We start from the raw sequence: 15389 nt of genomic DNA, 5'->3' as shown, positions 1-15389 counted from the left end.
CTCCACCCTCTCATTGACCCAAGAGGGACTCGGTTTTATGATTAGATCACAAACCAATTGTTCATTAGAGAATCAGTGAGACTTAAGGAACAAGAGGTAATCTCGAGGGTAAAACAGACATTTGACCCAGCCGTTATTACGAACAACCCATGAAGGATTAACTTACTAATCATGGTTATATCGAGTGGACATAATATATCTACAGTGAGTGGAGTGCAAATCTGGGCTTTAGTGGAGTGACCCAATAGTTAACGAATGAAGGTTATTCGATGTAAAGAGTTTAGCCAATTAATCTCGGATCATTGAAGCCCATGATCTGTAGGTCCACGAAGTCCCTCTACTAGCACACAAATGGATTTGCCTTAGAATAGCGTGATAAGTTGATTTGAAACGTTCAAATCCAAATTAAGGGAATTAGTAATTATATGTGATATAATTACGCGTTTAATTTTGGAACTAAATGAAATTGGAGAGTCAATTAATATTTAAATATGATTTAAATATTAAATTCATGAATAGGGATTCGTGGATAGTGTTAAAATTAATTTAATATTTGATATTAAATTATTCTAATTAAATTGTTTAATTATTTATTATTAATTTTATTAGAAAATTAATTATTGAATTAATTTTGTAAAATTAATAAAGACTTCATTTTTTAAAACAAAAATTGATTTTAGAAACTCAAAATTGAAAAAGATAGAAAATAGAAATTCCCAAAAAATGAATTTCTCCACTTTCTATTCAACTTATTCACACACTCTCCACCATAGTCTTGAGTCAATCTTTCAAGCATGAGCAGCAATTCATGCAGCAATGTTGTTTGCATGATAGTTATGCAATAAATACTGAAGATTGAAGTGGAATTTGGGGTATGCAAAGGGTTGCATTTGGCTGAAAAATTGCTGTGAAGAAGTGTTCTTCACACTGTCTTAAACCAGTGATATTTTTCTCCATTTTTCCTTAATTCAAGCTTATTTTGAGTCCCACAACTCAATCTAAGGTACCAAGAGGATAGTAGGGAAGGCCTTGAGGTGGTTCACAAGCTGATTTGGAGAAGATTTGCAGCTGGATTAGAGTTCCAAGTGTTTCTTTAAAGATATGTCATGAAACCCTCTTGTTAGTTTATGAGTATGCTTAATTTAAAGTCAAAATTAATGAATTAGAATGTTTAATGATCTGTTTTACTTCCACTGCGTGTTTTCTAACTCTAACAATCACATCAAAATCACGCATGTCTAAGACTATTAAAGTACATATAGCATACGATTCACTAATTCAATTTGACATGCTTTTATCTTTTCTTTCGCTAACATAATTTCTTTCGACGGAGTAAAAACTAATAAAACATAGTGCAAAGGCTCTAACTCTAACATGGCATGCTTAACAAATACTGATGATATGAATAAATGAGATGATCCAGAATCAAACAACACTAACACATAGTGTCTCAAAATTGGGAGCGTACCTGTCACAACAGTGTCTGGCTTCTCGGCTTCCTATCGAATGGTTGAGTAAACACGAGCTTGTTGTTGCTGGTGTCTGCTCGAATCCTTCTGTCCATGACCTACAGATTGACTTTCGTAACCTGGTGTGTTTCTACTAGAGCATTTATCTAGGAAGCACCGATACTTCTAATTGTGCAGAGAATCAATATCAGATACGGATACGATATAGATACGTAGTACGTGTCTGATACGTGATTTGAAGTATCTGATTTTTTTTTTTTTAATTTTCAGATATGCGTATCTGCTACCAGATACATGAAGAGGATACGTGGGTCAATTTTTTTTTTTCAAATTTAAGCCTAACCATTTAAAAAACCCAACCCACATGTTTAGGAGAGATTTTAAAATCATCAAAAATCACTTTTTTTCATTTTTAAAATCACTCAAAAACACACTTTTAATTACTCAAAATTAATTTAGTTTTCAATTTTACACTTTTAAATACAATTTTCATATCATCAAAATTAGTTTTGAAGAATTAAACATGTTTCATAGTGATTTTGAAAATGACAAAAATGGTTTCAACCATTTTAAAATCACTTCCAAACATAAAAGTCCACTTAAATTGAGCAATCTAAAACAAAATAAATTAAAAATGATAAAAACATAAAAAAAAAATTAAAAAAACCCGAAACATAATTAAATCTTCATTCTTATCTTCTCTTTCACTATTTAAATCATGATTCACACCCCCTTCATCCACAACTTCATTCTTCAATCTTAAGATTCTACTTTTCATTCTCTTCTTCAATCTATTTTAATCTAACTTAAAATAAGTATTATAACAATTAACTAGATATATAAATATATATCTTCGACGTATTCGTATCTTAGTTTTTTAGAAATTAACATATCGTTGTATCATATCGTATCTGTGTCTGTGCTTCTTAGGCATTTATCAACCGGGTGCCCCTCCTACTTGCAATGAAAACAGACCCCAAAGCCAGCCAAACATTGTCCCTAGAGATATCACCCACAAGAATTACACACTAGTCAGTTTCTCTCTACCCTTCCCGACTCAACGACCTGTTGCTTGAAGTTTCGATCAGAGTTTTGGCTCTTTTGCTAGGACTTAGGCTCATAAGCCTTCTGATCTTCCTTCCTCTTCTTACTTAAAGAAGGTGTTATGCCAAACGTCCTTAAATGCTCGCTTCCTTATTGGAAGTCCATCTCAACTGCCAAACGTAGTGCTTTTGCATAAGTGGTCAATTTAAAGGCTCGCACAAAACCCTGTATTTCATCCTCCAAACTTTCGACGAATCATTCTACCCTCATAGCCTCTGTAGCAACCAATTTTGGAGCAAAACGAGATAGTGTGTCAAACTCCTAGTCATACTCCTCCACAGACATGTGCCCTTGTCTCAAATCCAAGAACGACTTCTGCTTATTGTACCTCAAGTTAGTAGAGAAGTACTTTGCATAGAAGTGCTCATTGAACTGCTCGCACGTCATTGGTTCACATCCTGCACCTATCATCCTCTCCGCCGACTGCCACCAAATTTGTGCTTTATTAATGAGCATGAAGAAAACACACTGCACTTTCTGATCTTCTGGTGTTTCAGATAATGGAAAATTGTCTCAATAGTCGACAACCATAACTCTACATTAATAGGGTCCTTCAGTGACCCATTAAAGGTGTGATAACTTGTAAAAATACTAGTTATTTTGCTTATTTTATCTAAAATAATTAGAAAAAAACTCTGAAAATGTGACAATTTGCTAAGAAAATTCATAGAAATAATTGCAGCATGCGATCGCACGCACTCCACACCTAATCTGTCTATTTTAAAACTAAATCATTATGTTTAAGTGCAAAATGACTAATGATGCAATCAAATGAGAAATCTCAACGCTAACACATGATCGCATAACGAGGCGAGTCGGTGACTTCAGGCGATGGGATATGGCACGACACTTGGATGGTGGAAGTCAAATCAAAGATTGAGTTCGTGGCTAATAAGAATGCTTCATTGTAGGGCCAATGAACTTCTGACGTGCAGCAGGCGGTGCATGTATGGAATTTAATGCACCTTATCAACACAATCATAAGTAAGAGAAGAAACGTTGTCCTAAGAAGAGAGAGGAACGTGCAAAGAGAAGAGTCAAGAGTAAAAATTCTATCAAATGAGCCCCTTTCTCTTACATTCATTCAAAAACCTTAGTGAGAGCTTCAGTTTCCTATAGGAACAGGAGAGGAACTCCATCTTTAAATACTTACAGTGAAGCAATCATTTAGGAAGCTGAGGGAAACAAGGAATTGTGCACCATGACTTGACTCCCTTTCTCTATTTTTTATCTTAAAGCATATTTGTATTGTTTAAGCATTGTAAAGACTTATTTATTTAGTATGAATACATATTCATTTCAACTTTCATACATGATCTCTTTATTCATTATGAGCAATTAAAATCTTTCATGGGTTGAGAAGCATCTAGCTAACATGAACTAAGTAATATTTAACTCATGTGTTTTAATTGTTTTATGTATGCCTAATGAAATACTTGGATAACTCAGAGTATTACCCTAAGTAGCTTAAATCTCAATTTGAGAAAATTAGAGATTTAGAACTCATAAAACAAGAAGAGAGGTTTCTTAGAAATAGGTAACATCTTTTGCATTACACACGCGTCGCATGCCCTAAAGATAGGATAATGTGGCCATGTACACTGAGAAATGTAAGTTCTAATAATATGTGTATCGCATGAAAGCATGGTTTATATATTCACTTAGGAATTGTTAGCAAACATTCTTCTTAACTCTACCATTGCATATACTGTTTCACTAAAATTATAGACCCTCCCCCCTCCCCCAATCGCACAGAACTTAATGTTTAAGTATTACCAAAAATCAATCTGATCTATAATCAATTGCATCAAGATCAAGGCATTAGATTTCATTGCATACTTGTAAAGAAATTCCTAAGTTCGATCCTGGACTCACTAAAGTTCTAATTGAGCTTGTACTTGGGTTCAATTAGATAAGGCAATGTGTTATAGCATCACAATTAACACTCATTTTATCGTATGTTATGACCGCATCAAGGTGCGGGGGGTGTATTTCTTAAAATGCCGCAAGTATTTGGCCTCCATTGAAAGGTCCAACATGTTCTGGTTCTGGGTTAAGTTTTGAATATGAACTTACAATGCCTGAACTTGTGGGGTGGTAATTTATGGGACTGGGCAAACTGGACCATTTTCTCGTCCAACATTTCCTTCACCTTACTCAATATCGTTGATGTGATTGCTTCCCCTATACCTGCTGCCTAATCAATGAACTCCATCGAGACGGCTAAGGGTATCAGTATCTATGAAGGCATAGCCATGTTTTGGGCTCGACTTCATGTCTGGGTTCTCTGCCACTAGGCAGCAAGGGCTTCTCTGATACTGGAGGGTCCTGAACTTGTGAATCTTGAATTTGTTGATTCTGATCTTGAACTGGATCTTGATCTTGAATCGTTGGATTATGTCCTTTGGGGTTTCACTCCTTTCTAGTAATCCTGTGATTGCCTCTTCCTTAACACGTACCATTTCCTGGCAATCGTTCATAATCATTCTTTAACAATTTCTTTATCAATAAAATATGTCAATCATGATTATAAACTCAACGTAAAAGTGCACAATATTCTGGAATCTTTTCTTAATGGACATACCTGGCGATGAAGAATAATGCATAGATGGCCAAAAAGGACAATCTGAACTTATAGTCAGTCTACAGAACCCAAAACTTAAGCTCTGATACCAGCTATAACAACCTGACTTTATAAGACATCTCATAGGATCGTTACTACATACGTGCATAAATAATTACATTCAAAATAAAAAAATAAAAAAATGGATGCATAAATAATTACATTGAAAATAAGAAAAAAATTTGGACTATTATATTAAATAAATAATTTAAACAAAAATTTATCTTAAGAGTTTATACCGTTCGGGGTACTCCTAAAACATAAGTTTTAAAATAAAGAAAATTAACTAAAAATAAAAATCCCTAACACATATATTCTGTCAAAAACAAGTTCATGAAAAGAAAATTGTAAAATATGAAAAAGACATATGAACTCAAATGCGGAAGCGATTCAGTCCCATTGGCACTGTCACGAATTCCTCTTATCAATCGCCGAGTATCCTTGCCCTTACTTGAAAAACATATAAATACAAATGATGAGTATAAAATACCCAATAAGTGACCCCATTACCGGGATCATGAATGCCTGGGCTAGTGGGACAATTAACTAGCTAACTAAGAGGATAACCTGTCTCGCCCTAACATGCGTGTCTAGAGGCCTAATGGCACATCGTCAAATAAAACATGGTAGTGAACCTATCGATTTACATAGTCGTAGCAAGCAAATAAACCCATCGATCATGCATGCCTAGGGGCATGATGGCACATTATCAAATAAAACATAAAACTGGACCCTTTGGTCCCTGTATCAAAACACATGTCAAGGCGAGACAGTACATCACCTCTATTGATCTAACATGTGTCATATACAAAATCTCATAGAAAGTCCCACAACATAAAACATAATATAATACATAATGCAACATGCTCATAACCCACATCAATTTCATGCATTAAATGAGTAATGCAAAGTGCAATTCATACTACCAATACTTCAATAAATAACATGGAAATTCTAAACTAGGCGTCTGGCACGAGACACCGGTAAATGCATCACTTACCTCTGAGTTTAAGCTCAAATACAGATAAAATAATCCCCTTCTTGACTTGAAAATCTTGGACAAGATCCCTAATGCAAAATATGACATTAAATTTTAACTTTTGAGACCAATTCCAAAACACATGAAATTCGTTCCCACAATCTCCGAATAACTTATCAAAATCTTGCCAAAATCATCCTTAAAAGTACTAGACCACCTGCTAGACGTCTCAAAATCTCAACATAAAACTCCTAAATTAAATTTAAACCAACCATTAGATAAGAATCCCCAAATTTCAGAAATTACTGATGACATCGAATGGTTTAGAAACCTTACTAGTTACCAAGAACGTGCCAAAACACTTCAAATCTCGTTGGGCCGCGACCATAAAAACCTTGGAATTCAATCAAATTCCAAATAATTCGACGAGCAAAGGAGGCTGACGGCGCACAGACCGACGATGGCTAGACGGCGCGGACGGCGGTCTGGCGCGACGGGACACTCCACGATAACCTGCAAGAACAGCATCAAGTGGCGTGACGTCCACGGGCTGGAGCAATGACGGCCTTCGTCGTGCATACGACTGGAATCCGGCATTAACAGCGAGGGCTAACCGTGGTTGGGCGACAGCTGAACGAGCGAACAACGAGGGGGAGAGAGATTCGACAACAGCGGCCCTCGACTAGTCAAGAAGAAAAACACGAAGAATAGGGGGTTCCACGCAGAGAGAAGGATTTTTTTTCCTTTTCTTTCTTTTTTTTCTTTACTATCACGCTTACCTATGTGTGTGTATATATATATTTAAAAAAAAAACAAACCCCAGTTCCTTCGCCAAATTAGAAACTCATATATATATTCCCGAAAATTTTTAAATAATGATATTTTAATATATATTAACAAAAATAGGATAGGATTGAAAATATTGACAAAAATAAGTTTTTAAATCGTGTACCAGGTACACAATTAGCTCTAAATTATGTACCCGGTACACGAGTGCCGGTTGATCTGGCACATGCAGACTACCAATGTGGCATCATGTAGCGTTGACTGAGTACACGATTACCTTAAGTCGTGTACCGGATACACTACTTCCTTCTCCATTAAACCGCCGTGCGGCCCTTCTTTTTCCTTATCCAAAAGCTTCTTCCTCCATTTGCTTTTGTCTTCCTCCATCCAAACATCGTCCGAAAACCTCCTAATATATTCGAAAATTTAACCATCCATCCAAACATCGTCCGAAAACTTCGATCTTCCTCCGTCTTCCTCATTCTCCATTAAACCATCTGTCTTCCTCCTCCATTAAACTGTCTGTCTTCCCTCAATTTTCTTCGATTGAGGTAAAAAATTTTCCTGTTTTCCAATATATAATCTCCATATATATATCATTTTGTTTGCATTTGGGCTTAACTTAATGTGTAGTTTATGGATCCATGATTTATTTTTGGATATATGTCGAACTTAGAAATTGGAGGATTTTTGTTCGCTGACAAGTCAAATACTCTAGTGCATCTCATGTTCCTCTCGCTACTATCTGATTTCAAGCATGCTAGTACGTACTCGTGGGGTGGTGCATGTCTTGCATGGTTGTATAGAGAACTTTGTCGGGCTACCAATACACAAGCGTTGGAAATAGCGGGACCACTGATACTACTAGGTTTATGATAGATTTCCAAATATAGCACTACAAGTCCAATTACAGGCCCCAAATCACCGTCCACTTAGTGCTAGGTATTATTTCATTTATATATTTATTTCGTTATCATATTTTATGTAAGAATATAAATTAATTGTATTTTTTTATAATTTTAGATGGAGTGGTGTATTAGCTATCTCTGAATCGTCAGCAAATATGTTGCTCGTGTACCGAAAAATATTTGATAGACTGATGCACAATCAGACAAATGTATATATAAATGAATATTTAAAACATTTTGGATGTATATTTTTTTTTATCAAATTATTTGGATGTCATACACACAACAGATTGGGTCATCCCTACCTAATTACTGTTGAAGACATCTAGTTGACCATTAGCCCTCGTATATGCTTCCATATAGTAGAGTGGTATCATCTAGATCGTGTGTTGAGACAATTCGGTCTGTGACAAACGATACATTCGTTGTCCTATACACTCCCAGCACTACACCAAATTAATTTAAGAGGTAAGCATGATTATGACTGACGTCAAATCCACGCTGAATATATATCCTACTGCCATGGACGACATGATTGTTGTGCACGAGGCGATTTATCACACCTGGTGGCACTTACTATTAGTAAGCATGGTAAGATATTTAAAATCAGATATTTTCCATATATATAATATGAATATTGTTTAATATTTATGTTTTTCATTGTATAGAATAATTTTATCGAAAATGTACAACAATATTTAGTGCACAACTTACCAGACTTGGGTTCAATGTGTCAGCAAACATGGGTCAACATAGAATGTATTATTCAACAAACAAGACAACTCAATGTTGCTGATACCAATTGAAGACATATTCGTCGTAGACGACAATGACAACAAGGTGAACCTAATTTAGAGGAACACGAAGACAGCCCATGAAGGGCAAGGGCCAGGAGGGTTATTTTTAAATTTCATGTAAACTTTTGTTTTCAAATTAAAGAACTAATTGTAAATCTTCTTTAATATCATAACATTTTTTTTTAATATGAGTGCAAAATAATCGTAGACAACAACGACAGCAGGGTGAACCTAATTTAGAGGGATACGAAGACAACCCCATGAAGGGTAAGGGCCAGGGGTCGTTTTTAAATTTCATGTAAACTTTTATTTTTAAATTAAAGAACTAATTGTAAATCTTCTTTAATATTATGAAATTTTTTTTAATATGAGTGCAAAATAATTATATTTTCATTGTAGATTAAATATATAATTAAGTTTAATAATGAAGGAATTTGTGGACTCATTCCTAAAGTCTTGTACATCTCCAATTTAAAAAAGAATAATTAGTCAATCTATTTTTTAAAAAAAACAAATCATGGACCGGGTCCACGATTATGACAATCGTGGATCCAATCCACGAGTCTCCATGTGATCGGTCAACCAAGTCAGCCGACGTGGTGTTGACTGGATTAAACGTTAATTATGTACCCGTATACGATTTCACTACCCTACTTTTGTCAATGGTTTCAATACCCAGCTATTTTTAAAAATACTTTCTCATATACCCCATTTTTGTCAATAGTTTAAAAAAATACTATATTTTTTAACAAAATCCCTTTTTCCCTCTCCAAACAAATTCTTGAATTACCAATTTAATTCCTTTTAAAATTCCAACTCCTAACAATTATCACTTCAATTAAATTCCAAGATCCATTTAAATCCCAAAAATTCAAATCTTCTCAAAAAAAAAATCTAAATTAAAACCGAATCAAACCAAATCATTCAATTACTTAAGTTTTGGCCTCGAAATTTCAAAATAAAAGGAAATAAAAATTCAATCATCTTAAAAAAGACCTAATTTAAATTAACTAGATCTCGAGAGGTTACCATTTTAATTCCTATACTATTAATAAAGCTTAAAAACGGTCCTTATGATTAAACTACGTTTAGCAATTAGCTGAGTTGACAAAGAAAAATAATAAGAATATTCAAAACAGGAAAGAAATCGCAAAGTCACACTTGGGTGACTATTTTTTATTCTATGTTCAACCACACATAAATATGTCCACATCATTTTGAGAGGTTTATCTACTTGTACTTAAATATAAAATAATATTGAACCACTAGATTACAAAATAATGTTTTCTTAAATTAAAGTAGAAAAAATATATAATTACCAAGAAGTTCGTAAGAGTTTCAACTTTGACATTTTTACATAGTTTTGATATAGTTATTAAAAAAATGAAATACAAAAGAGATGTATTCAGATTTCAGACAAACTAAAGTATACAAAATTATAATGACAAAAATTGAAACAATTTCAATTTTGACTTTTTTTTTTTAGTTTTAGTATAGTTATAAAAAGAAAATAAACCATAAAAAATGTAACCAACCTCATTTCTTAAATTAAAGTATAAAAAGATATAATTGAAAAAGTTTCAGCTTTGACTTTTTTTAAAGTTTTATTATAGTTATAAAAATGAAACATAAAAAATGTAAACCAAATTCTTTTCTTAAATTAAAGTATAAAAAGATATAATTACAAAAAGAAGATTGAAAAGTCTGGGGCCAATTTTGATAATAGGTAGAATGGATGAAATAAATCTGACTTTAAAGTTGAAAGTTAATAGTAGAAATATTATTTTAGCTAAGCTACGCTAATTTTGGCACTTTAATCTTTTTTTTTTTTAGTTTTAGAGTTATAATAAATGAAGTATAAAAAATGTAATCAAAATTTTTCTTTAGATTAAAGAATAACAAAATGTAAGTACAAACAAAAATTAAAGTTTAAAACTTTTTGAATTTGTGTTTGTACTTACATGTTTTGTAAAGTAATTACATTTTTTTTTGTAAAGTTCAAATTTGATTTTTTTTAATTATAAAAAATGAAGCATACAAAAATTGTAATCAAATTCATTTCTTAAATTAACGTATCTAAAGAATGCACACTTTTTTTTTGGTCAAATTTTAAATGTGGTGGTAGTTAGATGCATTTTTATTCTTATTTTTCTCTTTCCATTTCTATTTTTGAAAAAAAAAAACAAGTCACTTGGGTTATGATGTTAAATTTTCATCGGTATTTCCACATTTTTTTAGGTTCGATATCGACATGAGTAAGAAATCAATATTTCATTTTTATCATAAAAATTAGTGAAAATAAAAATAAGTAATAAAAGAGAGATTATTTTAAATGACAAAAATACTAAAAATATTTATAAATAATAGCAAAATATCATAATATATTCGTGAAGGCCGCGATAGACTACTCTATGTGTCTATCTGTGTCATGATAGATACAGATAGTAATCTATCGTTGTCTATCACGGTCTATTGAAGATAGATTGTGATATTTTGCTTTTATTTGTAAATATTTTGGTTCATTTTCTTATAAATGTACTAGTGTGAATATAATATAAATAATAAATATTTTAACTTGTTTAAAAAAATAAAAGGTTTATTTATTAATTTAAATAGTTTTTTATTTTTATATTTTTTAAAAAATATCCCTCCACATTGACATTTTCGAAAAATTAAAATCTCACTAATTCAATTTGCATCCATGTTTTAAACCATGAGGTAAATAATTGCTATTAAAAAAAAAAAAAAAAAAAAAGGATGTCTCAAAAGACTACATATTGTTTAAAGAAAAAAAACGAATATTTAGCTGTTTTGAAATAGTTATTAAAAACAATTTTATCTTGAATAGTTTTCCGTGGTAAGAAAATACCCAGGCATCCAACAGAGGCATCCAACGTCTAATATTTCCTATTATTTACAGTAATGAGATTCCATGAATTTATTAACATTGTTTATAATTATAATGTTTGATATTCTGGATACAAATGATATCTTTGTACTCGAAGAAACATTCCACGGGAATGAGGACCTAGATAAATGATTCTCATCGATTCAACAAATTTAGAGTCTACGTGTTGAAAAAAACTCATTTCCACATAAATTTATAGAGATGCCTGAGCAACTAATTCAAGATACAAAAAAAAAAAAAAGAAGAGGAGAAGAACACCAACATTTATAGTGGTTCATCATAACAGATCTACGTCCACTGTAGTCAATGTTATTGAGTGTATTCAGTAGCTATATTTTTCGATACAAGAAAAAGAAGACGAATGTGACAGTAAAGAGATAAATCCTACCTTGAAGACTCAAGCAACCAGCAGGTTCTCTCTCTATGAAACCTTTTAGCAGACTTTATTAATCTTTCTCTCAGCTCACTATCGATCACTCTATTTCTCAAGGAGGATTGATGAGAATATCAATCTTCTTTAATTACTGAGCTTCTCCCCTTACTTATGCTTTTATCAATCTTCAAATTGCTACACTCTTCTGTCCCTTTTAAAAGGAATTCACCTTACTTATACTTCTTAATAAGACAGGAAAAATGGCATGCCTTCTTCAGCTCAAAAAAGCCCTCTGGCCCATGATGAAATCACCAGCTTGAGAGATTCTAATAAAATTTGTTACCTGACATGTGGATAGTCTCAAACCACCAATTAATAAAGTTTGTGATTATATAATAGAAGAGTGTAAAACAAGATTAAGCTATCAAAATTAACAATCTCCACCTTGATAGCTTAAACCTTAAACAACTACTCAACTCAACAACAAGGACCCCAGTTACTTGGTATGAATCAGATAGGGTAGATTTTGAGAGTTTGAAGACAACTCTCAAATTTATTTTGTGGTAGTGACTTGGTAAATGCATCAGCTGCAATTTTTACATAACGTATCTTTTCAAGACTAAATTTACCTTCACTTAAGATGTCTCTAAAATAAAGATATCGGATGTCTATATACTTCATTCTATTGTGGAAAGTCTAATTTTTAGACAAACAACACTCTAACTATCTCATAACACTCTAACAATGTTGTCATTTTGAACTAACTCATTAGTCAATTCCTTCAACCATATTGCTTCTTTAAAGGTATCAATAGCAACAATATACTCTGATTCTGTTATTGATAAAGCTACAACACTTTGCAAAGAAGTTTTCCAACTAACAAGATTTCCATAGTATGAAAAAACATAACCAGATAAAGATCTTCTTTTATCACTATCAGCAACATAGTCAGCATCTACATACCCAATTAATTGTTAATATGGATACTTTTATCTTGAGTATATATCAAACCATGAGACAAAGTTGATTTTACATACATCAAGATCCACTTGACAGCATTCCAATGTTCTCTTTTAGGGTTTGCCATGAAACGACTAACAACACTTGTTGAATGACTAAATCCGGTCTTGTGCAAACCACTAATACACTATGCTTCTCACAACACTTGCATAAGAAATATTGATTTGCCAAAGGAGTTGAGACACCTTTGCAGTGGTTCATATTAAATTTATCAAGCATCTTTAGAGAATAAGATTCCTAAAGTAAACAAAGTATTTCCTTAGATCTGTCTCTTCTAATATCAATGCCTAGAATTCTTCTAACTTGCCTCATTTCCTTCATATCAAATTTTCTCTTTAACTGATATTTAAGATGCTCAATTTCTTGTCTATCTCTACTTGCTATCAGCATGTCATCAACATATAGAACAAAAAAAAATTGGAAATTTTCCTACAACATGCTTAAAGTACACACAGTGATCTAGGTTGCTCCTAACAAAGCCACATGATGTGATAAATTAATAAAATTTTAGATATCACTACCTTGGGGACTGTTTGAGACCATATAAGAACTTTTTTAAAATACATACCTTATTCTCAACTGATTTATCAAAAAAATCGATTGGTTGTTGCATATATATAGTCTCTTCAAGATCCCCATGTAAGAATGTTGTTTTAGTATCTAGTTGTTCAAGTTCAAGATCAAACACAAAAATTAAAAACAGTAATATTCTAATTGATGTGTGATGGACGACAGGGAAAAAATCTCATCATAATCAATACCATGAGTTTGTGTAAATCCTTTTACTACCAGTCTAACTTTATACCTCGCTGATTTTCATCATCACCATCATATTTTAGTTTATAAATCCATTTTCATTCAACCAAATTATGATTAGATGGTTTATCAACTAAGACCCATGTTTGGTTTTTATGCAGAGAATTCATTTCTTCTTTCATAGCTATCAATCATTTATCACAATCAAGAGATTTAATAGCTTCACTGTAAGTCAGTGGTTCTTCATCAATCTGATCTATCTCAATATTTAAAGCATAAACAAGGTCAGCATGCACATACCTTGATGGTTGCCTTAGTTGTCTTTTTTTTTCTATCTTTGGCCAGCTGATAGGATTGAAGATCATCTTGAGGAGTTGAATTTTCAACATGACTTTCTACAGCTTCTGATGAAGATTCAGCGGATAGATCACCTTCTAAAACTCTGTTTGAATCCTCCTCTTGGTTTTGTTCACTATGAGATTGGAAACTCCACCTTAATCAGATGGTACTAGACTTTCAATAGTTCTACCATAACTCATGTGCTCAAGCTCCATTTCACAGGAGATAGTATCTTTTCCTTTAATTGTTTTGGATCAAGTTGTTTCAAGTGTCATACCCATTTTTGACTCATCAAAAACAACATCACAGCTAAAAAAACATCTTTCTTTTCCTTCTCCAAACTCCACAGTCTATAACCTTTCACTTTATGTGGATAGCCCAAGAAAATACACTTCTCAACTCGATGGTCTAACTTTCCTTGTCTTGAATGAGCATATGCCAAACATCTGAATATCCTCAGGTTGGATAGTTCTAGAGGATAACCGTACCACATTTCAAAAGGAGTCTTATAATCTACTGCAGATGAAGCACATCTATTAATCAAATATGCATAAGTTACTACAGCTTCTCAGATTGGCATTAGACAATAAACATCTAAATCATCCTAATAGTGTCCTATTCATGCGCTCTGCAAGACCATTTTTTTAGTTCCTTTGACAATGAGATGTCTCTCAATGCCATCTTTGTCATACATGTCTTTGAATTGAGAATTTAAAAATTCAAGTCTATTGTCAGTACGAATACATTTTAATTTCCTCTCAGCCTTGTTTTCGATGAAAACCTTCCAATATTGGAATCTTTTTAAAGGTCTCATCCTTGGTCTTTAGAGTATACACCCACACTCTTCTTGAATAATCATCAATTATTGACAAGAAGTACTTAACACCACTAAGTGTGGCAGTCTTTTCAGGCCCCCATAAATCTACATGTATATAGTCTAGTATTCCATTGGAAGAATGTTTGCCTTTTTTGAATGAGACTCTTGTGGTTTTGCCATAGATACAATGCTCACATTTTTCTAAAGACCCAATGGATGAAGATCCAAAGGGACCTTGCTTCTTTAATTAGCAATTCCCCTGACATGCCCCAACCTTGAATGTCATAATTCAGCATTCTTCTGAGCATTCTGTAAGGTAATAACGGCAGTTCCAAGGATAGTTGTTCCTTCTAGGACATATATTCCATTGAACAACTTTCCTTTCACTGTGATCATAGCTCTTTTGATGATTTTCATCACTCCATTTTCTGCTTTACAAGTGTGTCCGGTTCTATCAAACACTACTAGTGATAGGAGACTTCTTTTCAAATCTAGTACATACCTAACTTT

This window comes from Benincasa hispida, chromosome 9, assembly GCF_027475165.1.
Source record: "Benincasa hispida cultivar pf3 chromosome 9, pf3_genome.v1.1, whole genome shotgun sequence".
NCBI classification, from domain to species: domain Eukaryota; kingdom Viridiplantae; phylum Streptophyta; class Magnoliopsida; order Cucurbitales; family Cucurbitaceae; genus Benincasa; species Benincasa hispida.
This window is presented reverse-complemented; position numbering follows the sequence as displayed.